The sequence below is a fragment of the Rhinatrema bivittatum genome, chromosome 2, assembly GCF_901001135.1.
Source record: "Rhinatrema bivittatum chromosome 2, aRhiBiv1.1, whole genome shotgun sequence".
Classification (NCBI taxonomy): Eukaryota; Metazoa; Chordata; class Amphibia; order Gymnophiona; family Rhinatrematidae; genus Rhinatrema; species Rhinatrema bivittatum.
Window position 1 is genome coordinate 621,688,116 of NC_042616.1, and position 25,626 is coordinate 621,713,741.

The 25,626-nt window shown below is 42.3% G+C and overlaps 1 protein-coding gene across 4 annotated transcripts in view; it reads left to right on the forward strand.

The window, feature by feature from the left end:
- The window catches only part of MAPRE2 (microtubule associated protein RP/EB family member 2), a 317,614-nt gene that overhangs the window by 17,095 nt on the left and 274,893 nt on the right, over positions 1–25,626 (forward strand). The gene's annotated exons all lie outside the window — the stretch shown is intronic.

Below are 25,626 nucleotides of genomic sequence, written 5' to 3' on the forward strand. Positions count from 1 at the left end.
GTTTCTTAGGTGATCTTGGGCTTTTGGGGTTTGTAAGGGAGCCGGGGTAGTGGAACGCCTTTGTGGTTGGCAGTGGGTGGGGAAGGAATAATCCAAGAAAGTTCCCCACCCCCCACTGATCAGCAGAAGGAGGAGGGTTCAAAGCAGCAGTCGGGCCTAGAACTGCAGAGGTGGAAGATGTAGCCGAGGCACTCTTGCCGAACAGCTGCTGCTTGCCTGACCCAGCCCTGGCTCTCTCTCTCCCAGGGCCGGATTTTAGTCTGATCGTCATACGTGGGAACGTTTTGATTCTCAGTCATCCTGAGATTGTGGAGGAATAGTGAAAAGGAGGTGGGGCAGCAGGGGAGAAGGAAATGCACAAAATTTCTCCTCTCTCTGTCACACGCACACAGAGGGAGGTTGACACGCACATGCCCACCTCTTCTTACTCCCCCTTCCGTCTCATCCCTCTTCCCTCCCAGTTACTCACCCTCCTCCGCCTCTGCTGCTGGGAGTGATGGGATCCCCAGCAGCCATTGGTAGGGTCAGTGCTAGCATTTTTACTGCCCTGTGTGAACAATTACTGTGCTGCCCCCTCCTGGTTCCCGTTCCTTTTTTTTTTTTTTTTTTTTTTTAACACAGAATGTTTTTTTTCCCTGGTAACCAAAACACAGTAGAAACTGGCAGTCTCATACTCTGTTGCAGGAACCCTTCCCCACTGAAAAAAAGCCATGCTCCCTCCGGCAATCTAAACTTTTAAAATTGTCACTCCCCCTGAACCTCAGTGTCAAAATTGGGCAGGACTCATCCACTAATTCTTATGTAAAAATGATGCTGGCTGGCACCATTTTGTTGTATAGAAATGCGTGCAGTGCTCTGGTGCCACCTAGTAAGCCCATATGGTAAGAACATAAGAAATTGCCATGCTGGGTCAGACCAAGGGTCCATCAAGCCCAGCATCCTGTTTCCAACAGAGGCCAAAACCAGGCCACAAGAACCTGGCAAGTACCCAAACACCAAGAAGATCCCATGCTACTGATGCAATTAATAGCAGTGGCTATTCCCTAAGTAAACTTGATGAATAGCAGTTAATGGACTTTTCCTCCAAGAACCCATCCAAACCTTTTTTGAACCCAGCTACACTAACCACATCCTCTGGCAACAAATTCTAGAGCTTAATTGTGCGTTGAGTGAGAGAGAATTTTCTCCGATTAGTCTTAAATGTGCTTCTTGCTAACTTTATGGAATGCCCCCTAGTCCTTCTATTATCCGAAAGTGCACCTGCCCCTGTCCTACTGTAAATAAGTTTCATATACCAAATATCTCAAATGCACATGCCAACTAACCTTGTATATTGGTTCTTTTTGTAACGCTGCCTGTTTGATTCTCCTCTCCTCTTCTTTGTATATCACCCAGTTAACCCCTCCCCTGTTCATTGTAATTTCTTTTCCTCTCTCAGTTATTTGTAAACCGACATGATGTGTCCTACGAATGCCGGTATAAAAAAGTTTTTAAATAAATAAAGTGTAAATAACTGAGTCACATCTACTCGTTCAAGACCTCTCATGATCTTAAAGACCTCTATCATATCCCCCCTCAGCCATCTCTTCTCCAAGCTGAACAGCCCTAACCTCTTCAGCCTTTCCTCATAGGGGAGCTGTTCCATAACCTTGATCATTTTGATCACCCTTCTCTGTACATTTTCCATCGCAACTATATCTTTTTTTGAGATGCGGCGACCAGAATTGTACACAGTATTCAGGGTGCGTTCTCACCATGGAGCGTTACAGAGGCATTATGACATTTTCCGTTTTATTAACCATTCCCTTTCTAATAATTCCTATAGTATTAGGCCTATTGAAACATGTTGGTTGTGGGTTTGGTCCTCAAAGTCTTGAATAAACTAAATGACAATACTAAAATAGTACTAACTGCCAGCACTCAAATAGGAACAACCTGAGGGGCTGATGCTTTTTCATATTACAACACTGTAAATATTACACCAGGACTTAAAACACCAATATATGTCCTGTGGGAAAACCAGAACAAACAGGCTGCTTTAAATCCCTACAGAGAAACTGCAAGCTAGCAGAATATCCCACCTCAGTTAAACATGTAGAACACAGACTCACCCTCATCAAATACAGAATAAAGAGACACACAGAGGGAGGTTGCGATTTTACACCCAGACACACACATGGGGACCCGGCTATTTCTGCAGAATTCCGGAGTCTCTGGGCCAAATCCAGAGAGTTCCCAGATATGCAGATCATGGCCCCTGTAGCCCACTCCATTCCAACGCCTAGAGAATCCAAGTTCTCCAGACAACTTTGTAATGTTTTAACAGTTTCGGCCTGATTTTTGTGAAGTGTTTGCTCCCTTGTTTGTACCTATGTATTAATTCATTTTCAATGTTTAGGACCATTTTGGTTGGTATCCTTCCTTCCTGGAATTTCCTGCTTACTTATTTTATTGTAGACTTGATTGATTAGCATTTCATGCAATGATTATTGGGTCAGGCTCCGGAATGTCTGTCCTTTCTGAAGCTGAGTAGGCAATTAGGTCAACATCTCCCAATTATGTTTGCTTTAAAACAGTGTGTTTTATTTTTCAGAATAAATCTAACAATTGATTTGACAGTTCTATTCCATTACTACAGTCCTTCTCCTGTACACAAGAATTTTTATTAATTTTCTTTATATTCTGCCTTTTTGTGATACTTCAAGGTGGATTGCATTTAGGTTTTGTAGGTATTTACCCATCCCCAGAGGTCTTACAATCTGAGGGGCTGATGTAATAAGGTACACTCAGCAGAGCACACCGTTTAACCTGCAGTTGTGCACACATTCTTTGTGCGCAAACTTTACTGCCGATGTATCAAGGAGTTTTGCACAGAAAAAAATGTGTGCTTAGAACTGTGCGTAGTCCTTATCGCTCTCACATGGAAATCCCATGCTAATGAAAGCATTAACTGTTATCCCCAATGCCGAGATGTTCTCGTCTACTTCATGTTTTTTTAGCACTGGAAACCTAACTCCTAGTCCAAGGTGGAATAAAGTTTCCAGGGCTAATGTTAGTCTGTCGGCAGAGGCTGAAGTTCCAGTGCCTGGACATGTAGTCAGGATTTGATGTACAGAACCACAACAAAAGCTTTCTGCACTGAAAACATTTTTGGTGCATATAAATCATATTTTCTGCACAGAAAACATGCTTAGTGTGCACATAAATCCCAAGTACAGCTCTTGGCACTCAAGTTAAGAGCACAACATTAGCTAGGCACACAAGAGCTATATCCCTAACTCGCTGTTCCTAATCCCACACAGAACACTTTTTTTTTTTTTTGGGCACATAAATCTGTTTTACAGTGCAATAAGCCTTTTCTTTCTGCTCATTTTCTGGTTTGTATGCATTTTTAAAGTCCTGATGCATTAGCATACCATTAGCTTACTGTATTGGAAGTTCAAAAAATAAATTTAACTAGTGTGTTAAACTGTGTGCTGAATTTCAGTGCACAGTTTTAACTCAGAACTTTACACATCTATCCCTACGTTTGTATCTGAGGGAATGGAAGGTGAAGTGACTTAACATAAGGTCACAAGGAGTGTTGGTGGGATCTGAATTCTGGCTTTCTTGCTTCTTACCCTGCTACTCCAATCCACTGGTATGAGTAAGAGACACTTCTGCTTTATACATCTTGAGGACAACATCAGCCAAACTTTGAGTACCTTTTCTCAAATGTTTGCTCTTTCTCTGAAGCAGTCTCTCTCAAGCTGAGCTATTCCAGATCTAAGGCAAATACTATTAGGTCAACTCAATGAACTGCTGTGTACCCTGTGTTGCCAGGTATGAGGCCTTGGCATTGTTCCTGCATTGGGTATCTCTTGCTTAGCATAACTGGAATGTAACTTATAGGAAGTAGGTGAAGACTTGCACTAAGCTAACCACTGTTCTTATGGTGGCCAGTAGTGGTTGGCCAAGGGGAGGTTTGGTGACAGCCCAAAGGCTCAGCAGCAGTGCTATGGCTTCTCTACTACTACAACAACAAAAAGTCCAAAAAAGCAAGAAACAATGTTGCAAAAAGAAAATCCTCAAGTACAACTTCCTTCTGTTCACCAGCAGTATCTTTTTTCCAAAAATTAATTTCTTAATGAATTTCTTAAGGAATTATTGTGAGGACCCATCATACAATTAGGCTTTACTTGCCTTGCATACAGCTCTTGCCATTCACTGAGTCCACAATATAGTCATCAGTTCAACATCTATATGTTCAGATTTTCATTTGTAGCTAAAACATGTCTATTTCTATACATAGAATTTATGTCTTTGTGTATCCCCAGCACTGGTCCATGTTTTGAAACTAATTCGCTTTCTGCATCAGGGGGTTTACTTTGTTACGATGGGCTGGTCATGGGATGACCCCCAGATTTGCTGACTCAACCCTGTATGCTGCAAAGTTCTTCGACAGCAGGAATGCGCCATAATGCCTATTTGTCTTATGCCTGTGCTGGCCTTAGCCGCACGCACCACAGCATCCAAGTTAAAGGCCCTTTAGTGGAAAAACTACAATGGCACAGGATGATGACAGCAGCGTAAGTGGGTACTTAAGGTCCAGCTGCGCTCCCCTTTGATGTCTCAGCAACAGGTCCTCCTGCCTTGTCTGCAACTGCGTGTTACTAGTTCTTTGTGCCTTCCCTCATTGTCCTGCTGTCTTGCTTTGCCTTGCCCTGTTCCTGCTGTTGTTCTGCCTCTGTTGCCTTGCCTTGTCTGTCTAGCCCTGTCTTGTACCTCAGTGTCTGCCTGTCTTGTCTAACTTGGCCTGATTCTCCGATTGCAATCTCTACCTTGGAGTCTGACTTTGGTCCTGGATCGCTGCCTTCCCTGACCTTTGGCCTGGACCTGGATAGCGTTTACTCACTGCCTGCCATGACCACTGCTTGTATCTTGACTTCATATGACCGCTCCCTATGGGACTTCTGCCTAAGCCCTGCTGGCCTTTGGAACCCAAGGGCTCAGCCTGCAGGTGAAACTCCAGCTCCTGTCCCAGTAAGGGCGAGTCCACCAGCTGTTGGCGTGGGCCTAGTGCGTTCACCTGCTAGGCTGTGCCAACCACACCAAAGCCAAGGGCTCACATCTGTATATAATATGGTGTCTCCTCTTCTCTAGGAATACAGGAGCGTAAGATATTTCTATACATTACTCGCCCCCACAGCACAGTCCTCTGCCTTTAAATTGGCTTGAAAAGATACTCCAAGAAGTCATCCTAAGGGCCTTTTATTTGTAGCCCCTGCCCCAATCTGGCCAGGAGCATAGGGGCTCACGTGGAGGGTCAAGGCCCTAGGACAGGCCTCATGTCTTCCCAGGGGTTGTCACATGAGGGCACGGGAGGCGGTCCCTCCTTTTCCAAGGGCATTGGAGTTTCTTCTTACTGGGGCTCCTTGGCTCATCAGTCAAATCATCATTAAAACACCATTCGGACTCCAAGATTTTTGTTCAGAAATGGATTTTTTTCACAGACATTGGTTATGTATCCCTGGCAGACAGGAAATGTATTTCTGCAAGGGGAAAAGGAGAAGTATGACTTAAATGCACCACCATTGCTGGACCCGGATACAGAAGTCTCACGCAGAATATCTGTGAAGTGCCTGGCAGAGAAGGTTTTCACTGTGCGCTTCCCCCAAATGTCTGCACGATTAAAAGGGAACAGTCATAGTGGCACACGAAGTTAAAGGCGCTGAAATGTAGGGAATCGCTTGTACATATGAAGAAGCCTAAGCGGCTACCCGGTGCCCACACCAGGGGCTGTAGTAATGTGTGTTAATGTGCTGATTTCAGTATACGAGTACTTTGCAATGTGGGGAGAGGCCGTGTCCTGAACTGCTCCCCAACAACATAGCTTCCCTGCCCCACTTCCTTCATGATTACTTTTTGCCTCTGAAGCAGAAACCACTATGGATCCCCCACCTTGGATGGCACCTTGAATACTGCTTTCCTCCCGCCCTGTGTCGAGAAGAGTCTGTTACTTGCTACTGACTTTTTAAATTTTTTTTTTTGTGATGTCAGTGCCTTTGAACCCCATGCAAACACACAGAACATGAGAGCGTATAACAATCCATCCCGACCAGCTTTTTGCCATAGCATCTGATGCCAGTTTTCCTTCACCCCTTTGTAACTACAGATTCTCTGTGTTATGCCTCCTTGAATGTTGATTAAACCACATGCAAGGATGTATACACAACATATACATTTCTAGTAATTTTTTTCCATGTTTTGCATGAGTCATAAAAATACAGTGGGTAAGAGTTTGATTTAAGTGGGAGGACAGGGAGACACGCTGGAGAGGTGAAGGTGGGTGGTGGCTGCCGGAGTGATTTAGAAGAAAGGGATTGAAGTGTAGAATGTGCAAAGAGGAGAGAGGTGTTTTTTTTTTTTTTTTTCAGGGTGTTGGAAAGGGAGTAAAAGGAAAAGAAGACTGAGGTGTAAGAAGGATAGGGATGCAGGACCATGAAAAAGAAGATACTGCATTCAATGGGCAAGATAGAGAGGATCTAATGGATGGACTCTAAGACTGAGGCACATTTGTAGGAGAGTTAACTTTCTGGTTATCGTATGATAGTCTGAGTATTAAAGAAAAGATTCAGTGTTAGCAATGTGACGTCTCAAGGGGATGCAACAGAAACTGCTAAAATAAGGTTATTACATGTCACTACATACTCTGCATGGAAAATGTGTGTTAGTGCATTTATGATAACTGAGGATTGTGTGACTGTATGATGATCTCCTGCTGTTCAGGAGGCAGAGACTTTGTACCAGTTAAAAACCATGTGCTCGTGACTCAGCGTCATGTTAAGGACCACAGAACTTGAAAACTGATGAGGAATAGTATTTGCCACACTGTGTTTTTCTGATATGAGTACAGTAGGAAATCTAACAAATACTCTTAAGAAAAAAGCTTGAAAATCCACCTATATATTATACACAAACCAACTGTAAAATTAGGCTCAATTTCTGCACAGTGTGTAAAATATCAAGCGGCAGTTTCAAGGCTACCTCTTCAATATTGAAGTAAGCCCATAATGCCAGGTATAATCATGGCCCACCTACTAGTGCATGTATGTAAATCATCTCAGCCAAAAAATTGTTTAATACAATTCATTATCAAACATTTTGTCATAATAGTTATAAGTAACTGAAAAGTGAAGTGTCTCAAATCAAGCGAGGAGTCCAAAAAAAAAAAAAAAAAAGTCAAACATTTTCTGAGTCTTCACAGTGATGTTTCCAGTGTTCGTAAAAGAAGCCTAAATTCCAGGTGGAGCATAGATCAAGTCTGAGGGTGCACTGATTGACTTGCCCTTCCCCCTTCGTTCTGAGTTCCTACACTGGATGAGTACAGTAACATTTTGTTATGGACTCCTGGGTTCTGATGTGCTCTGTCACAGAAACTTGGAGAGTCTCCCTACTGGGTGATAGAACACCATAAGGGGGAATTCCCTGTCCTCTAGTGAAGGCCTCCAGGACAATGAGACTAAGTGACAAAGTCAGTCGCAGGTTCTTGAGCATGTTTCTTCCTTGAAGAGGTCAGGGGTGCAGATTTTATTCCATGTCTTCTATCAAATATGGGGAATTCTTCTATCCTTGTGCTCCCCATGACCAATGGCAGACATGTTGTACAAAGGCATTCTAGTTTTATTTCCTCCAAGGCCTATGATCAGATATTGCCCAGACATCTCTTCCTTTTTTATTTATTTATTTATTTTTATTGAATATAACATTTAAAACAAATGATATAATCAGGAATTCCAAAGGAAAAAGAATACAACAATTTCCATATATTTTTTTAACTCGTATATAAGGTTATCTAGTCCACATCAAGGAGGAGTGTAGTACAAGTCAGACTGAAACATTTCAATCTATAACCTTCCCCATACACCATTAATTTAGTAAAGTTTTATCCCTTACAAAACGCTCCAGGTGCATTGGATCGATAAATATTAACTTATTATTTTGATACATTACCTGGCACTTACAGGGGAATTTTAAATAAAAACTAGCCCCGATATCTAGAACGGATTGTTTAAGAGGCAAGAACTGTTTCCGTCGTGCCTGTGTGGCACGAGAGACATCAGGGAAGACTTGAATCTTCTGTCCACAAAAATTCAAATCTTTAAATTGAAAATATTTTGAGAAGAACAAGTCTTTTTCTTGTCTTAAGGAAAAAGATATTAACAAGGTTGCTCTAGAATTTATACTGTCCAGGGAATCCTCTAAAAAAAAAATAAATAAATAAAAAAAAGTAGAGATCCCTGGGCTCTCAATATCCATTCCACCCTCTTGAGCCTTTAATGTTTTCCCTTTAGGTATATAATACAACTTGGAGAGTTTAGGGATAAGCATTGAACCAAAAGACAATCTCTACTGCATATTTTTTATATAATTCAAAAGCGGAAATTAATCTAGATTCAGGAAAATTCAACAAACGAAGATTACATGATCGCAAATCATTTTCAAGCATTTCAATTTTGTTATGCAGTATAAGATTGTCCTTTTATAGATGAGGCACTTGTGGCTTGCAAATTACTTACAGAAGGATTCAGGTTCCCCAGCTCTTTTTCTATTTTATTTGTTCTATTCTCTAATTCCATAAATTTACCCCTAGTTTCTACGAGAAAGTATGGATCTTAGTGATAGAACTGGATAGTTTCTTATCAGTTTTTGTTGTAGGCTTCCATAGATCTAACAGCAAAACATTCTCTGGTTCAACTTCATTGTCTAATACCTCATTAGTAGGTTCAAAAATTATACCTGGACATTCAATTTTTGTATTAGCAACTACTCCTGGATTCTCCATATTTAAACTAAAGGATTGTATATTCCTTCCAGGTTCAGCTTCCCCAACTCTATTAGGGGTTGCATTAACCAAGGGGTCTATACCTATATTACCTGCAAGTGCACCTTCCCTTCTGGGCTGTATAGGAGGTTGTGAGGACCTTGGACTTAAGGATACTCCCAACTGTGAGTTTCCTTCTAAAACATCCTCTCCATTGGGCTCACTCATACATACTATATGGGAGTCCATGGGTCCTATCTTTCTGGGCACAGATATTATTGGTGAGGAAGCAAAGTTCTTAGATTTGCGTTTTCTACCCATTATATCAAATGAAAAAAGAAATTTGTTACCAGGGGCGTGTGGCTTCGGCTGCGCGCCGCAGGGCCCACGATATTATAGTCTCCCGGTGGCGCCCTTTGATGTCACTAATTGGGTCCGCCCACTCGGTCCGGGCTCTCTCTCACCGCGTCGCAGAGAATGGTGGTATGTCTCTTTGCTGCCTCCGAGCAGCTCGAATGGGTGCCTCTCTCACGCCTCCCAGACATCTTTTCCTGGATCCCTTGAGGACAGCAACATGGCTCTCCCCTTGAATTAACTAGGATTCCAGATACCTGTTTGGCAGGGAGTACTAAATCCTTTTTATACACAGAGGGAAACTGGTTCATCCTGTAATCAGATATTAGACTATTTAGGGCTGAGTTGAAGCCCTATGTAGACAGATATGATGATAACAAATAAGTAGTCTTTCTGAGCTTCTGTATAGGGAAGTTCTCAGTTGCTTCTAGGAAGGACAGGATCTTGACACACTTTTAGGATTTTATTGCACCATTGGCGTGAACTGTATAGTTTGAGAGAAGAATATGGTTAGATCCAGCGGAAGTTGGGGATAGGAATATTTCTGAAGGTTGATGGGTTCTGGCAGAGGACCAGAGCTGGCTGTCTAGAATTCCAAAATATTGGTTGCTAGCTCAAAGTAGGTAGTCCAGGAAGCAGTAGCCAATGTTTTATGTTTAGTGGTTGGGAGCAAATTGAGATACTTGGTAGCTCTCAGGTACCTTAGTAAATCAGTCAGATTTGGTCTAGGATGGAGTTCTCCTGCAGGACCAAGCAGCAGCTCACATGGCCAACAACATCATCCTACGAATGAGGATTTGGAGCTGACACTCTGGAGACCCCGAAGTGTAAGGTCTGGCAGAAGTAGCCTTTGCCCTACTAGGGGGTCAGTTAATGTGCTTCCACGAGAGGTTTTTAGGTCAACCCCATTAAGTTCTTAAAACATGATCTAAGGCCAAAAATCAGGAACCATGGGGTTTAGATTTCCTGGGAGGATCATTGCTGACATCCAGTCTTTGGACGATGTATCAGCTAGAAGCTTATACATTCCCTGGACTTAGTCCGAGAGGTTCATACCAAGGTGCTTCTTCACCTTAATCAAATAATTCTTCCCTAGAAGATCCATGACATTCTCTTTCCAACCTTGGCTGTTACGAAAACCAGGTTACCTAGAGAGAATAGTTAATGACATGGGTTATGGCTGCTGCTGGTGTGAAAGAGGACCACATTTATAGTACAATTTGGAGCCTTTGTGAGGTCAACTTTACTAGGGGTATAATATTTCTGGTCAAGGAGTTCATTCACTCAGTTGTATTCTTCCAACAAAGTTGATTGGGAGAAAGGCATGATGCACAAGGCTTGCAAAGGGCAGGATGAGGCTCTGGCTTGCTGCAAGAGTTGTAGGAACGAAAGTTATCTCGCATCTTTTAGATTAGATACTTTCTTCTGAAGGGTCAAGATCACAAGTCTTCCACTGAAGGAGGTCTCCTCAGCTTGGAAGTGAACGTAGGAAAAGATCTGTCATCACGTCCTTTCAATCATTTTAGGGTAGCATCTTGGAGACTTGTTATGGAAGTGCATCTCCTTGGTGGCCTTAGGTAGTTTTAAAAGAAAGGGTTTGCTGTGCTCAGTATGTTCTCTTTTTTTGTTTCGAGAGTAGTGTATCATGTGAATCAAGAAGTATCATTGCCAGGCTTTAGGAAAATGAAATGTCAAGGTCACAATAGGGAGCTGAGATTGCTAGATGTGTGAAGACATCTGGATGTCACAAATACGTTCAGGAAGTCAGACTTAGTGTTGGTCGCAACTGTCCACAGACGGGAAATGGCCTCTAAAGCAGCAATTGCAGCAGCACACATATTGAAGGCAAAGTCAATGCCCGAGGACCCAACAGTTCACGCAACAAAAGCTCAAGCAATATCCTGGGCAGAGTGCAGACTAGGGACTAGAAGAAATCTGCAGGGCAGCTACAGGGTATGTCTGCAGGCATTTACAGAACATTATAGTCTGAACCTTTCAGGAGAGGAAAGATAGAGCATATGCCAAAGGAGTTCTGGAAGCAGTTATACCTAGGATAGCATAGGTACTGCTTAGGTACATCCTACTTGTCTGAACTGGTTTGCAAGTTAAGGAAGATTCAGTTAAGTTCTTACATACTAATTGTCTTTCCTTGAGTCCTGACAGACTGGTCAGGAAAGAAGGCTGGGAAGGGTCAAGTGAATTGGGTGAGCATGTGCATACAGTGAAGGGGGAGATTTTGGTGGCAGGATAGGATGGGTGAAGATCACAGATCAATTACAACTTTTGACCACATTGTAACTAGGCACAAATTTGCAGACTGGGTGGGCAGGATGCTGCTTTTCTGCCAACTTCTTCTTTGTTTCTAAATGGAAGGTGATTTTTTTTTTTTTTTTTTTAATGACATGTATTTGGAGAAGTCACTATCTCCCACCTTTTAGAGCTAGTGTCTTAAGGACAGGGTTGTGATACATGCAGTAGAGAATACTGTTGGGAAGCTTTAATTTCCAATGCTGTTCTCATTGCTATTCATTTTGACAACTTTCTTTAGCACCGATTTCAGTAAGAAAACACATAAGTCCTGAGGCTTTTCATGTAGGTATTATTCTGATAGAGGGGTTTCGGATGTAAATGTCTGTGACGTGTAATGGTTAACTTCTCAACCCTTAAAGGTGCTGTTCATATTATTTCTTTTTAAAATACTGCCGTAACTTATCAAAGACAAATAATTCCCGGGCCTGAAGTGGAATGCACTCCGTGAAGCTCAATTGATGCCCTGTATATTTTGGAGGCTTGGAAGACTTTGAAGCTGCATCAGACGTCTGTTGAAATACCAAGTTACAGGATCCTTCTCCTGGGAGAAGGGTTATGATTATTAAGGCTAAAATTCTTTTTGTTTGACCGATAAGCCATGAGAAATAAGTCAGCACAGTCCTTGTACCCCAAAATTCCTGAGCATAGTGTTGGGAAAACAGTCAGTCTCTGACAGACATTGGGGGCGGAGGAGGGGGCAGGCGGTTGTACAACTGCTCTGTAAATGGGCCCAATTTTCAGAATAAACAAAATGATTAACCTGGCTCAGACACCAAATGCATGTGGCTGTATCTGAATATTGGTTACGAATATCCTGAAATCCAAACTCTCTTCTGCAGCCCTTGAATGCAGAGATTGCCTACTCCTGTGGTTCAGGAATGGTCTCTGCCAAGGCTGTAGGAACGGGGTTTCTGCAGATGGGGAAAAACCTTGATCATACCAGTCACAAGGCTGCAGCCCGTGAGGTGTGTGGGAAGCTGCTGAGGAGAGCCAGGAGGGACATTGCACAGATCTAGGGGACTGTCAGTAGCAGCGCTGGCCCCTCCTCCCATGGGTTTCCTGTTTGTAAAGAAAACATTAGGAAGGGAGGGGGCAGGATTGCCCTGAGGACTGTGCACTTGTGCCTGTGTTTACAGTCCAGAGCATGGTGTAAAGGTCTTCCTGGATTACTGGTAGCGGCGAGAGACTAGAAAATACAGGGGTGTGAGCCGGGTTTGCCAGTAGGCCTCAGGGGTTGAGCTTGAACATGGCGATTGGATGTGTTTTTACATTTGTTTCTAGCAAGAAGAATAAGTCACTTCATTATTTTTCTTACACCCTCCCCACTGTGGTTTTCCCATAAATTACTGTTCTTTCCTGAATCATAGGAAAAATAAATATTTTCAGCACAGCTGGATGCCAGATATACAGTAAATATATTTAAACTCATTTTGCTGCTAGGTTTTCTATACTAATCAGGGTCAACAAAATGCTGTAGCAATGCCTGGTGGGTGAGTCTCTTATGTGGTGCCAGGCAGGAGATTAAGAAATAGATTTTGAGCCTGTATTTGAGGATTTCTAAAAACGATTTTTATGAAAATCATGCGGCAGCATCCACATTTTATGGGGCTAGCTCAGGACAGAGGGACTAAGGAAGACAAGGTTACTGTCTCTTTACATTTTTTCCCAAAATCTGTAGCTTCAGATTGCAGAATCCCTAGCTGTGTAATGACAGATCTGTTAGGATTTTTATTTTCCATACTCCAAAATAGATATTTGGTTCTGACCAGCAAGCATTGCTTTCGCACACTTAGAATTTTTCAGAACAAAAAATATATTTGACTTAGTTTTAGAAATGAATCTGCATTTACAAAGAGAATTTTATGTGCCATACATTGTGAGCTGTACATATGAGGAGCAATATATGAAATGGTATTACTCCTGGGGGAATTCTGAGCAAAAAAACTGAAAATTCTGCAAACGTTATGGTCAAAATAACACCATTTACATGACAGTCTTTAATTACATTTTACATTATTACAGAAAAAAGTATTAAAGTTGCAGAAATATTTTGAGCAAAATTTCCCTAGAAATTCACTGTAAGATTGTCCCTTCCACATACACACACTCATACAGTCTCCCTCACTCTCTCGCACGTGCACACACACATCCCCTCATACATGGTCCCTCTCTCTTGCATGCACACCCGCACAAGCTCCCTTTCTCTCACGCATACACCCTCACACAGGCTACCTATGTCTCTCTCATGCACCCCTTCACACAGGCTCTGTCTCACACATACATAATCCTTTCACACAGACTAGCACCTTCACATACACACAATCCCTTTTTCATACACACGAGCTCCCAATCTCCTCATATAGGCTCCCTTCCTCTGGCACTCACACTCAAGCATCCCCCCAGCCCCCCTCTCTTACCTCCCATGCTCTTTCACACCCTCCTGCTCGCTGTCACCCATCCCCCTTTCCTCAAATAGGCTCCCTCTCTGAAACCCACACTCAAGCATCTCCCCCCACTCCCCCTCTTACCAACCAAGCTGTCTCTCACCCTCACACACACATTCTTTCTCACCGGCATCCTCCTCCCCTCATATAGGCTCACTCTCTCTTACCTTCCATGCTCTCTGTCACACCCTCCCCACCCCCCCCCCCCTTACCAACCATGCTCTCTGTCTCCCTCTTCTCTCTCACACACACATTCTCTCTCACTGGCATCACCCTCCTGCTCTCTCTCACCCTCCCCTCCCCTCTCTGACACAAATTCTCTCTTTACCAGTATGCTGCAGGATGTGCTCCGTTCGCAGCGAAGATAAAGGCCCGGCGCGCGCCAGGTCTTCAACTTCGCTGCGAATGGAGCGCGTCCTGTGTGCTATGGGACGCTCTCCATTCACAGCATGCCTTTGCTATTTTCTGCGCAGAATTTGGCAATTCTGCGCGGGGGGGGGAATTCTGCACAAATTCTGAGTTCCGCAGTAGCGCAGAATACCCCCAGGAGTAAATGTATGGGCATTTTGCATGCAGTGCAAAACTGGAGAGCTAGAAAACAGAAATATATATCCTCCTACACTAAGTAAATTACAAAGATAGAAGAAATGCACATTCCCAAAACGCATATTATGGCTCTTGCACCCTGTCACTCCCCTTCCATGCCTCCATCATCCTTCACTTTGCCCAATTATTCCCTTTCAATTATCCGCTCACACTCATATCCCTGCCCCGCATTCCTGACCCCCCACATCCTCTTCCCTGTGCTCCATCTCTCTCCCGACCCCCTGGTTCCCACCCTTTCCTGCTCGGCAGCCCCCACACTCCCTTTCCGTTCCATCATCTTCCCAGCATCCCCAATCTCCTTTCCCCCACCCTCCACAGGGTGAAGAGTTCAGCAGGGGAAGATAAAGTTTGCGTCCCATCAGGCCCAGAACAGCAGGAGCTGGCAATGTCTCGCTCTGATCTGGGTGAAGGAGGAAAGACTCCCACTGGGCCAGAAAAAGAGAAGGAAGTGAGAGGAGCCTCCCATCAGGCTCAATGTAAGAGAAGTCAACCAACTCCCACCCGGGCTGATAAAGAGGCAGCCATCTGCTGCCCCTGCAACACACCTCCCAGGGCCTGCCGACACACCTGTTGAGAACCACTGTTTTAGCAGTTTAATATAACATTGTCACAAATGTTATGAGTTGATGTTGCACATTATATCAGAAAAAGTGATTTGATTTGTGCAGCAATAGCGAAAAATACCTACCCTGTTTTGTAGGTCTTCATTAAACAACATGCATGAGATTTCTGGGTTGTTTTTTTTTTTTTTTTTTTTAAATCAATGGATATATTGTTTGAGTTCTAATGTCTACTTCCAGAACATACTGTTCAACAGTGTAGCAGCATCTGATGAGGTGGTGTGAGGTTCCTGGAAAAGGACATTAGCCACCTCTATGATTTTAAGAATTTGAGACAATTTTTTGAAATATGCTAAAACAGGTTGGCCATCCATTAGAGTTAATGGCCAGATCTTTTCTTTCTGGGGGGGGGAGGGAATGGAAAGGGGAACTGAGGGGAAGGTGTAAGGATTGTGATACCCTTTAGCCTAAATTTATTTGCACATTTGGCAAGCATTATCCATACAGCTATGCAAGATTAGTCGGGTATACTGCGGGTAGGGTCAGCAGGGCACAGCACGACTGGTGGGAGCCTGGGGCAAATTGATGCAGCTATCATCAGTAAGTGCAGGCTTATGTAATATCTTTAATGGGACATAAGGGATGCTGGTGCCTTCATTAAAATTAATTTAAAAAAATAATTAAAAACCCTGAAATACGAAGAAATGAAAAAAACAAACAGTGGTAAGTTTGCATGCCATCCTTCACATAGACTAGAACGCTGCTCACTATAAACATACTCACATAGGGGCCGATGCAATACTTTGGCGCAGAAAGCGGGCGCTGAACAGTCAGCGCCCGCTTTCTTAACGCGCCCCCTGGTGCCCCCCTGGGGGCGCCATGCAATATTTAAATTAAGGTTCACGTTAGCAAGGAGGCGCTAGGGTTGCTTGCATGCCCCTAGTGCCTCCTTGCTTAGGAGAGCCCGAGTGCGTTCGCCCGCCGCCGGTTAGGAAAACTGATGCTGAGTTTATCGGCATCGGTTTTCCTAAACACCGCACAGCCAGGGGGTTTCAGGAAACGGACACTTCTCAATTGAACGTCCGTTTCCTGCACCAGACTTCCGGCTTTCTTTTAACTTTTTTTTTTGTTTACTTTTTTCCTCCTACTTAATATCGCAAAGATATTAAGTCCAGTACAGAAAAGCAGTTTTTTCTGCTTTTCTGTATTGGTTTAAGGAGTGCTTGGCAATTAACGCCTGCTCCAGGCAGGTGTTCATTTCTGATGGTTAATGTGCATCCTAGACGTGCATTTTTTTTTTTTTTTTTTTTGCATCCGGAGTGAATGCTAATAGCCTCAGTCCCATGTATTTGCATGTGATTAGCGCTATTAGACTCACTCCACGTTGGACGTGCGTTGTAGAGGCGCTAATCCCCCTTATTGCATAAGGGGATTAATTAGTGCCTATACAACCCGCGTCCAACTGTGGGTTATACAGTGCACTGGGCTGAGCACACTGTATTGCATCGGGCGCGTGGGCAGCCAACCATGTGTAGCATATAGTGTAGGCAACATTATTTCCCAGGTAAACCTTTCAAATTACAGAGAGAATTCTGAGCAGTAGGGCTAGGTACGTAATTAAAATCTTGTGAAATCTATCTATATATAGATATATATATTGTAAAACTTCATAAAATAAAACGTAACATTGTTTTAAGCACAAAACTTTTTTTTTTTCTTGTGCATAATTGCTGCTCCTCTGGTATGGATGGTTTTTCTAGAACTTTGTGTAAAAGAAAAATAGTATTACTAAACTATCTAATTGGCATAAGTAACCATTTAAAATAGAATCACACACACACACACGCCTTTTAATGAATTGTAATTGCAGGGTGAGTCTTTTTTTTTCGAGGTGAAGATGTCCATAATTAATGTGTAAGTAATTGAGCAATGGATTAAACACTAGGACCTAAGCTTTAGTAGTTGCATGTTATGCGAAACTGAAGCGGAAAATGTTCCAGTTTTATTTATGTATTTGTTTAGATTAGTTTTGAAATTGCACCCACGTTCCTTTAGATACGTTCAGCACCTGAGAGATGACTTTGCATGGAGGTGGTGCTGTTGCTCAGTGTGTGGTTCTTCCAGGCCCTGCCGGTACACAGTGAATAATACTGGCTAGCTATGCTTATTTCTCTGTTGCGTGGTTTCTCCCTCGTTCCTGCCCAGGATGATTGCATCGCCTCATTCGGGCACCACCTCTGATCCTGAGCTGCAAGGGAAGGCTATTCCTTTTGAAATAAAGGACACACTATGCCTTTGGCAGGGGCGGGAAGTTCGGGTGGGGGGGGGGTGCACATTTTATTTATTTTTTAAACTTGGCTTGGGCCCTGTCAGCATTACTGTCAGGGGATGATTTATAACTTCCTCCTCCTAAGAGTTTCCTTTTTATAACTGTCACTTCCTTTCTTCCTGCAGCCTGCAAGTGATAATACTTTGTGTGCAGACGGGTATAGTATAAACCTGGCTTGGAGGTGGGAGATATTCATTCATATTTTATTTGGTGAAAGTGGTTGAGCTTCAACATGCTTTCAAAAATATTTCTTAAATGGCATTGGAACTGATATTTTGAAAATTTTGTACAAGTTATTTTTGTAGCCTTTGCTTACTTTAAAAAAATGTGTATGTAATAATAATAGTAATAATCCAGCCTCAGGTTCACTTTTGAGGAAGTGAGTATCGTAGACTAAGGTACACACAATACTGATAATGGAAAGAATAGTGTTTAGTGTTTTGTTTTTTTTGTTTGTTTGGTTTGGTTTTCCTCAGCATTTGGAGGTTTAATATTATTTTTCAGTAATTTCAAGAGTATACAGAAATGGATTCCCAGCAGAGAGGACATAGTGCGTATCGGTGATCCCTAAACTTGTTCCTCCCTCCAGGCCCCAAGTACCCCTTTGGTATGTGAGTGTTCCCAGACTCTTTACATTTTCTGTGGCTTGTTAGACATTTGGCAACAGTATGCACTCCCTGCCTCCCACCTTATTACAGGGGGTGGAGGAGAATCACTTTGTGGAAACCAAAAATTCTGTCACCAGTGCTCCTTACTTGAAGATAAGAACCATCAGTGTTTTAAGGCCGCTGCAGACCTGACCTGCTTGCACCACCAGTGATTTTCAGCATACTTTCTTGTATATAGCATTTAGCTATGTAGTGATTTCTGCCACACTCCTATGCTGGAAAACTCTGAGCTCATTTGGCAGAAAAGGGGGAAAAAAAAAATATATGTAGAACTTCTCTTCTCCATCATCCCACCATTTTTTTACGATTGTCCTCTCACCTTCCTCAGAAAATTGCGTACCTCCTGGGTGCCTCGGATGGCTGGCCTCCACCAGGCTGCTGATCCTGTGCTAATCATTAGCACAGAGCTGCTGTTCTTCTAGTGGTTGCTTCCAATGTAGTAAATTACCATTATACTGATCCATGGCTGATTCACAAATGTTTGACTGTGGTTTCTACATGGGAAAAGTAAACCAAAAGAAATTGAGGTTGAGGTTAGTCTTGCAAAGATGGGAACGTTTGCTGCCAGCTTTCCAAATTCAATATGACCACCAAAATACTCTAAAAATGACTTATACCACCTCATAACTGAATGAGGCATCGTATGGTATATAATTGTAGGTTTTCAAGGACACAGAGATTGGTGTTGGCATCATTAAACTCTGGCTAAAAAATTAAAAATTCAAGATGATTTGACTTTGTTTTGCTCCTACTAAAAGTTGTTTTTTTTGTTTTTTTTTTCTGATACAAAGAAAAGTTGCTATGTATAAGAACTCATGGAGGAGAAAATTGCCCTTTAAAAATAGGGCAACCGATTACATGTGCTTACAATGTACTTTTCCATGTCTAGAAGAATTTTTACCGGAGATATAGTCTGGGTGGAGTTGGGACTTGCATGCATGCTTTTTAACCTTTTTTTTTTTTTTTTAATTTATGAATTTTGCAAATATACAAGGCAAATTACATTTGTACAATGGGAACAAAGTCTCATGTAGAATAAATTTAAATATAGGAAAGTGATAAGGAAAAATTATACATATGTGTGTGTCTCTCACTTTGCTACATGAATGACTTGAAAAGGGGATGGAATCTAAAGGAGAAAAAAGGCAACACCCCCCCAAAAAAAAAAAAAGCTTAATATGAGGAACTATCAAACTAGTATAATTATGCAACTATTGCATGGTTAAGGAGTAAACAGGAGTCTTTTTGGCATCCGAAAAGGATCTCAGTTGTTCAGGAACAAAAAATATATAATGTCCATTTCATAGTTTAACTACATTTGCAAGGGTAACAAAAGAAGGAATCGATAGCTCTAGTTTCCTGCCTCAAACTAAGGAAACCCCATGTTCTGTCCAGTGTTAATCTAGAAACAGCAGGGAAAATTCTAATCACTTAACCATGAAACAAGGACTTTATATTTCTAAAATATAGCTTCATTATTTTCCTTATGTCTTATTCGATAACAAAAGACTCTAATGAAATACAGGTCCAGAATTTTCCAAGAAATCCATCAAATTTAATGCTTCTGTAGGGGCCTGAAGCTGGTCGGGTTTTGGTATATTCAAATGAGCTGGAGTAGGCAGAAAAAAAAGCCTTATTAATAGAGGGAGTCTGGTCTTCAGGAATGGACAATACTTCAAGGAAATATTTCTTCAAGGTAATAAAGGGAAATTCCCCCATTATCTTAGGCAATTTGACCTTTTTCAGATTAAGATGTCTATTTCAATTCTCAAGAGATTAAATTCTTCGAGATGGAAAAATCCTGTCCTTAGACACTGAGGCATTAAAAGTATGAATATTTCTAATGTAAGATTCCAAGGTTTGCATCTTTGTCTGAACTCCTATAATCTGTTCCTCATGCCTCTTCACTGCTGGTTCTAACTGTTGGGATAAAGCGATTAATACATTTTAATAAATGTTAATGTTTTTGGACAGTTCGGTCAGAATTTCTGTAGTGTACATTGGAACTTGGAGACTTGCCTGTCTTTGGGTGAGTGGGCTCTGAGATAATAGGCATGATTGCTTAGCAGATGTTCCATGCATGGAGGCAGAACCTCTTTGGCAACAGCCTTTGGCATGCTAAAGCATATTAAAGGTCAACATTAAGTTTTGTTTCTACCTTTTGGGCTCAATTTACAAGAAATCATGACTTAACCAAAATCCAGCCATATTAGTATACATGAGATAAATTTATAAATTCAGCCCGTTGGAAAATTTAATGCATACAAAGTAACCCATTGGTATGTAAGTTTAGGGATGGTGACATATTTAAGTCAGTGTAACGACTCAGAAAAGCTGAGCTCAGGATTTACTCTGCATTGTTTGAAAAGCTGCACTATGCTTCTATTATGAGATATCTTATAATAAAAAAAACTAAAGATGTTTCTCTTACTGGCTGTTAGTATTCAGTGTTTACTAGTGCTCCAAACAAAGTTGCAGGAGACAGCTCTTCTGCATTGATCAAGGAACATCTGTCAACTCTGCATTCACTGTCCAGGCATGCACATTTCTTATACAAGTGCCCTTTCTATCAGAGGAGGCCATTTCGCTCTTTTCAGAGAGATTGGATTCTCCTGCCTATTCTCTACAGCTGCCCACCCGAGACAGGCAGAGTGAAAGAAGGCAACTTAAAACACAACCACGGCTGCAGTCCAAACCTGGTCTTGAGTTGTTTATGCTTCTTATGCCCCTGTCATCTCTATCATTGTTGTCTCCTTCAGAGGAACGATGGTCCAATCCTTCCTGGAGTAGAGCAGTATCATGAAGGACAAATGGGTTTGAGCATTGTGGAGCCATGGCTATTGCTTGCACTTCTTGTACCCTCCTCCAGACTGGTGGACATTGGTCTTCAGATTTGATCCTGCTCAGGTACAGCTGGAGATACCATCCCTTCTACAGCAGAAGGCTATAGAGTCTGTCCCTCCTTGAGAGTGTGGAACAGTGTTCTATTCCTAGTGCTTCTTAATTCCCTAGAAGTCGGTTGTTTTGAGGCCTATCCTAGATGTGCAGAACTTGAACTTGTTGGCTAGGGAGAAGTTTAAGAAGAATTTGCTCTATACAGTTCTGCTATTCATTGAACTGAAAGGTTGGAGGTGCATGCTGGTCTGAAGGATACTTTATGCTCATCCCTATCACCCTGCCCATCGAAGATTCCTCAGGTTTATGGTGGAGGTTCTCCATTTGGCTTGTCAGCAGCCCCCAACAATATTCAGAAAATGTGTATCAGTGTTATTTAAAAAAGACCTTTACCCTGCCTATCAAAATTACTTGGTAGTTTCCAATTGATCAAACATAAATACAGGTAAACAAAAAGAAACATATACAACTGCTACTAAACACACAAAACTTTAAATATAATCACTAAAACAAACATATGTAAAACAGTCAAATATTAAAACATAAAAGACAGGTTAAAATAGATCCCGTTAATGCTCCTGAAGGTCCCAGACACTTACTGAAAAGCCTATTTAAAAAGAAATACCTTGGCTAATTTCCAAAACCTTAAAATTGCCATCTCTTGCCTAATCTTATCTGTAATAGTTCCACAAATTTTGGCCAGCAAAACAGAAAAATGTTCTCTAGATTCCTCAATTGTAATCTGTTTATAGAAGGAATGTCAAACAGATTCTTAAATGCAGATCTCGATAATCTCCCAGCATGGTAAAGCTTCAAAACTGAATTCACACATTTCAGGGCAAGACCATAAAGGGTTTTACACACCTTTAGCAACAATTTAAATGCCAGCATTACTCTGCCAAAATTGGTGTGAAATGAGCTCCAATCTGTGTATTGGAAATAACCTTGGCTACTGCATTTTGAGCAACTCGTTAGTATTGACCACGGCGCCACAAATGCCATTCCTGATGGCTCACAAACCACTAGTGAACAAAAAAAAACAGCAGCTATGTTCTATCTACATTAGAGAAAGATGTTCCTGTGGGGCAAGGTCAAGTTGACACCATTTTGGAAAATGGTATTGATGGGCCTAGAGTTAAGGGGTGCTTCGCGCTCCCACTGAACATTAATAAGGATAATTGGAGGTATAGGATGGGGTCTACCACCGGCCTTCCCTAGTTCCTTCCCAATCTGTTCCAATTAAGGAGCGGACTAGGAGGGAACTTTCCTACCCCCTACCTAACCTCCATTCCCCTTCCCCTCTCCTCTCCTCTCCTCCCCACCCCCTAAACCCTACCTTTTTCTTATTTTCTTCTTTGTTACACACTTACTTCAGCTCGGGAGCTGACATTTGCGCGTGCCAGCAGCCGAGTCTTCGGGACAGTGAATAATGGTGCTGGCCCGCCTCTTCAAAGAGGCCTGGCACTTATTCACGTACTGGGGTTTATGTGCGTGGCTAGGCCTCTTCGAAAATTCACCCGGCGTACGGGCAGTTGAAAATCTACCCTATAGTTCTTTTCGTCTGCCTTAACTGGACCCTTAGAGATCAGTGGGATCAGTTGATTAAACTACTGGCGCATCATTTATCTGTGTCTGCAGAGATGAGAGCATCTCTACCTCCTCCTCTCCCTCCTGTCACTGCCCTACCTCACCATCCCTCCCTCACCTGAAAAACAAAAAAGGCTCTGTAGGCCCAACAATGTACCATATTGTGTTGGGGCCACATAGCCTTTGTTGTTTTTGAGGCAGACCTCTCCTCTTTCTCTCCTGCCTCCGTTTAAATCTCTTCTTTCTCTTCAGCATCCTATCTCTCTCCGTATCTCCTTCTCCCATCTTCATCACACATATCTCTTCCCCATCCTCCTCCACTCTCTTGCTCTCACCCCTTGTCTCATTCCCCTTCCTCTCCCTTCATCCTCCCTTCTCTTTTCTCCCTGCTCCACTCCTCCTCCTTTTGCTCTCTCTTCCTCCTGCCCCTGCCCACTTCCCACATGAAAAACAACAAAGAATTAGTGACCTCAACATAATACCATATTATGTGGGTGCTACCGAGACTTTGTCATTTTTCTTGTGGCGGGTGTTGTATAACATATAAAAGCTATCCCTCCTTACAAGTGACTGGGGCTTGGCTTAGACTAGGATGAAATGTGTCTGTTTCTAGTGCTCCAATGCATGCAGAGTCTGGCTTCTTGAAATTAGCATTCTAGTTTTTTTTTCTTCACATTTCTGTTTTTAATTTATAACTTATAAGGCCGATGCAATATCAAGCGAGAAAAAACGTGCGTCCAAACTGGGTGCACTTTTTTTCAGTGCGCACACATCCCCCCCCTCTTCTAGGCACCCGATGCAATAGGCAAACGAGCTGCCGCATCCATGGCATTGGGTACCCAGTAGATGTGGCGGTGCATAGGTTAGGAAAACAGACGCTTAAATGACGAACGCCCATTTTCCTAATCGGTGCACAGCCATGGGTTAGGAAAACAGACACCCATGGCAGACTTGTTTCGGGGGAGGGGGAAGGCCCTCCCAGATATGCTAGGAAGTTAAAAAAAACAAAACAAACAAACCCCACACAAAAAAACCAAACACATGACAGGAGCGACCGGCCCAACCGGGGGAAGCACGATCCCCCAATAGGGCAATCCGCCCCTGGTGAGGAGTTTTTGCTATTGGTTTGTGTCATCCCCAGGTGGACTGACTAAGAGGAAAGAGGTTGCTGTTGGGTTTCTGGATCCTGATCAGTTGCTGAAGGAAGTGAGACCTCCGGTATGCAGAAGGGCTTGTGTCATTGGTCTTTTTGCCCTAGTTACCAGGCAAAGGCAAGGGTGAGGAGAGAAAAAATAATTTACTTGGTATTTTTGGACAGTGGGTTTTTTGGGTTTTTTTTCTTCAACCAGAGCTGCTGGGTTTTGGATCATCTCTAAGACTTAGTATTTTGAAAGGTTTTTTGCCCTAACCCCAGCGTATGTTGGAATTACAATTAAGATACCCTACCTACCCTTCATGGAGTAGGAATGTTGAATATGGAAGCTGGTACAGTATTGGTAAGGAGTAAAATTACAAGGAGTAAAATGGACAAAGACTCTGGAGGTAATTTTCAAAGGAGTTTCATGTGTAAATGTAACATACTATCATAGCAATTTTCAAAAGCCATTTACATGCTTAAAGTGCACTTATGCGCATAAAGCCTATGGACAATTCAATGGCATATATTGTAGCAATTTTCAAAAGCCCGCTTACTTGGGCAAAGTGCATTTCCATGTTTTTAAAACCCATTTTTAATGCGTGATTGCTTTTGAAAATCAGGCCCTATAGTTTGGGCGTGGATTCTTCTTTTCAAATGAAAGTAAATTTTCTTTGGAGACCTGTTGGACTCACTTTTTTTTTTCCTCCCCTTCCCTTTTGTTGAATGGACAGTGAGTGGATTGTCCACTGGTAATTGCTTTTTCTTATTTTGGTGGCTCCTCCTACGACTTCCTTGCTCAGTTATTGTTGACACTAGGATTTGAGGACTGGATTTACAGTTCTTGACCACTCTAAGGGCCCAGGAAGTTAAGTTCCCCAGATGCAGCCGATCAGCCAAATGGGGGGGTATTGCCACAGCAGCTTATTGAGATGAGCTTGGAAATGCTTTTTAATCAGGTGAGTGGTGCCCAAACAGCTAGGACTGTTTCTGTATCCTTAGGCCCCATTTCCTTGGCCTTTGATAGCATCGCTTGGTACTTGATGATCTCTCTCTCCATACAGTAAGAAGAGTGACAATTTAGTTTTTGTCATTTTTCTACTTTTCCATTGTCTGGTTTTCTAGCATCGAGCATTTAATTGGTCCGGGAATGAATAGTTATAGCCTGATTTATGCAAAGAATGTATATAAGATCAAATGACACTAACTGCAAATGTAAAGTTTTAAAATTGACAGTGGGAACATGAGCGGAGCTTAGGGCAAAGTTTGGGATGGAGCTTGGTTGCCTCCCCCCCCCCAAAAAAAAAGGTGGTTTCCGCTGCTCCTGGACTACTTTGACAAATTGATCACTCTGCAGCAGTCCCAATTCTGGTTTGGAAGATTGGTGGTCGTTTTTATTCAGGCAACTTCTGCTTAGATGTATCATGGCAAACAAACAATGCAAGGGCTGCAGAGTATTGAGACCCACCTTAGTTACAGAGTCTTTTTGTCTTATTTTTGATGGTTGTGCAGGAAAGACTGTATAGTTTAAAGTTTGGTGATTAGGGACTCTGGAGAGGATTCTGGATGTTTCAGAGAACATCTGAGCGTGTAGAATCTGAGGATTCTATTTCTCTCAAGTCCAGGTATTCAAGCACAACAAAGTTTTATGCCTTTAAAGAACCAGACAAAACAATTTTAAGGCTGTAAAACATAACAATTTCCCTGCAAGCAGAGCCCCCCTCAAAAGAATCCTAGAATTATTTATTTATTTGAATTCTATTTTGCCTTTAAGCACGCCAAAGCCCTCGGATGAGGTGAAGGCTTATAGGAAAGTTTTAACTATCAGAGTTCTATACAGATTATTCCACTCTTTATCAGATCAGAAAGACGAGGTAACAGATGATACGTCAAACAGAAAAAAAATTTTGAAAGAGAAATTTGGCAACAGCTTTA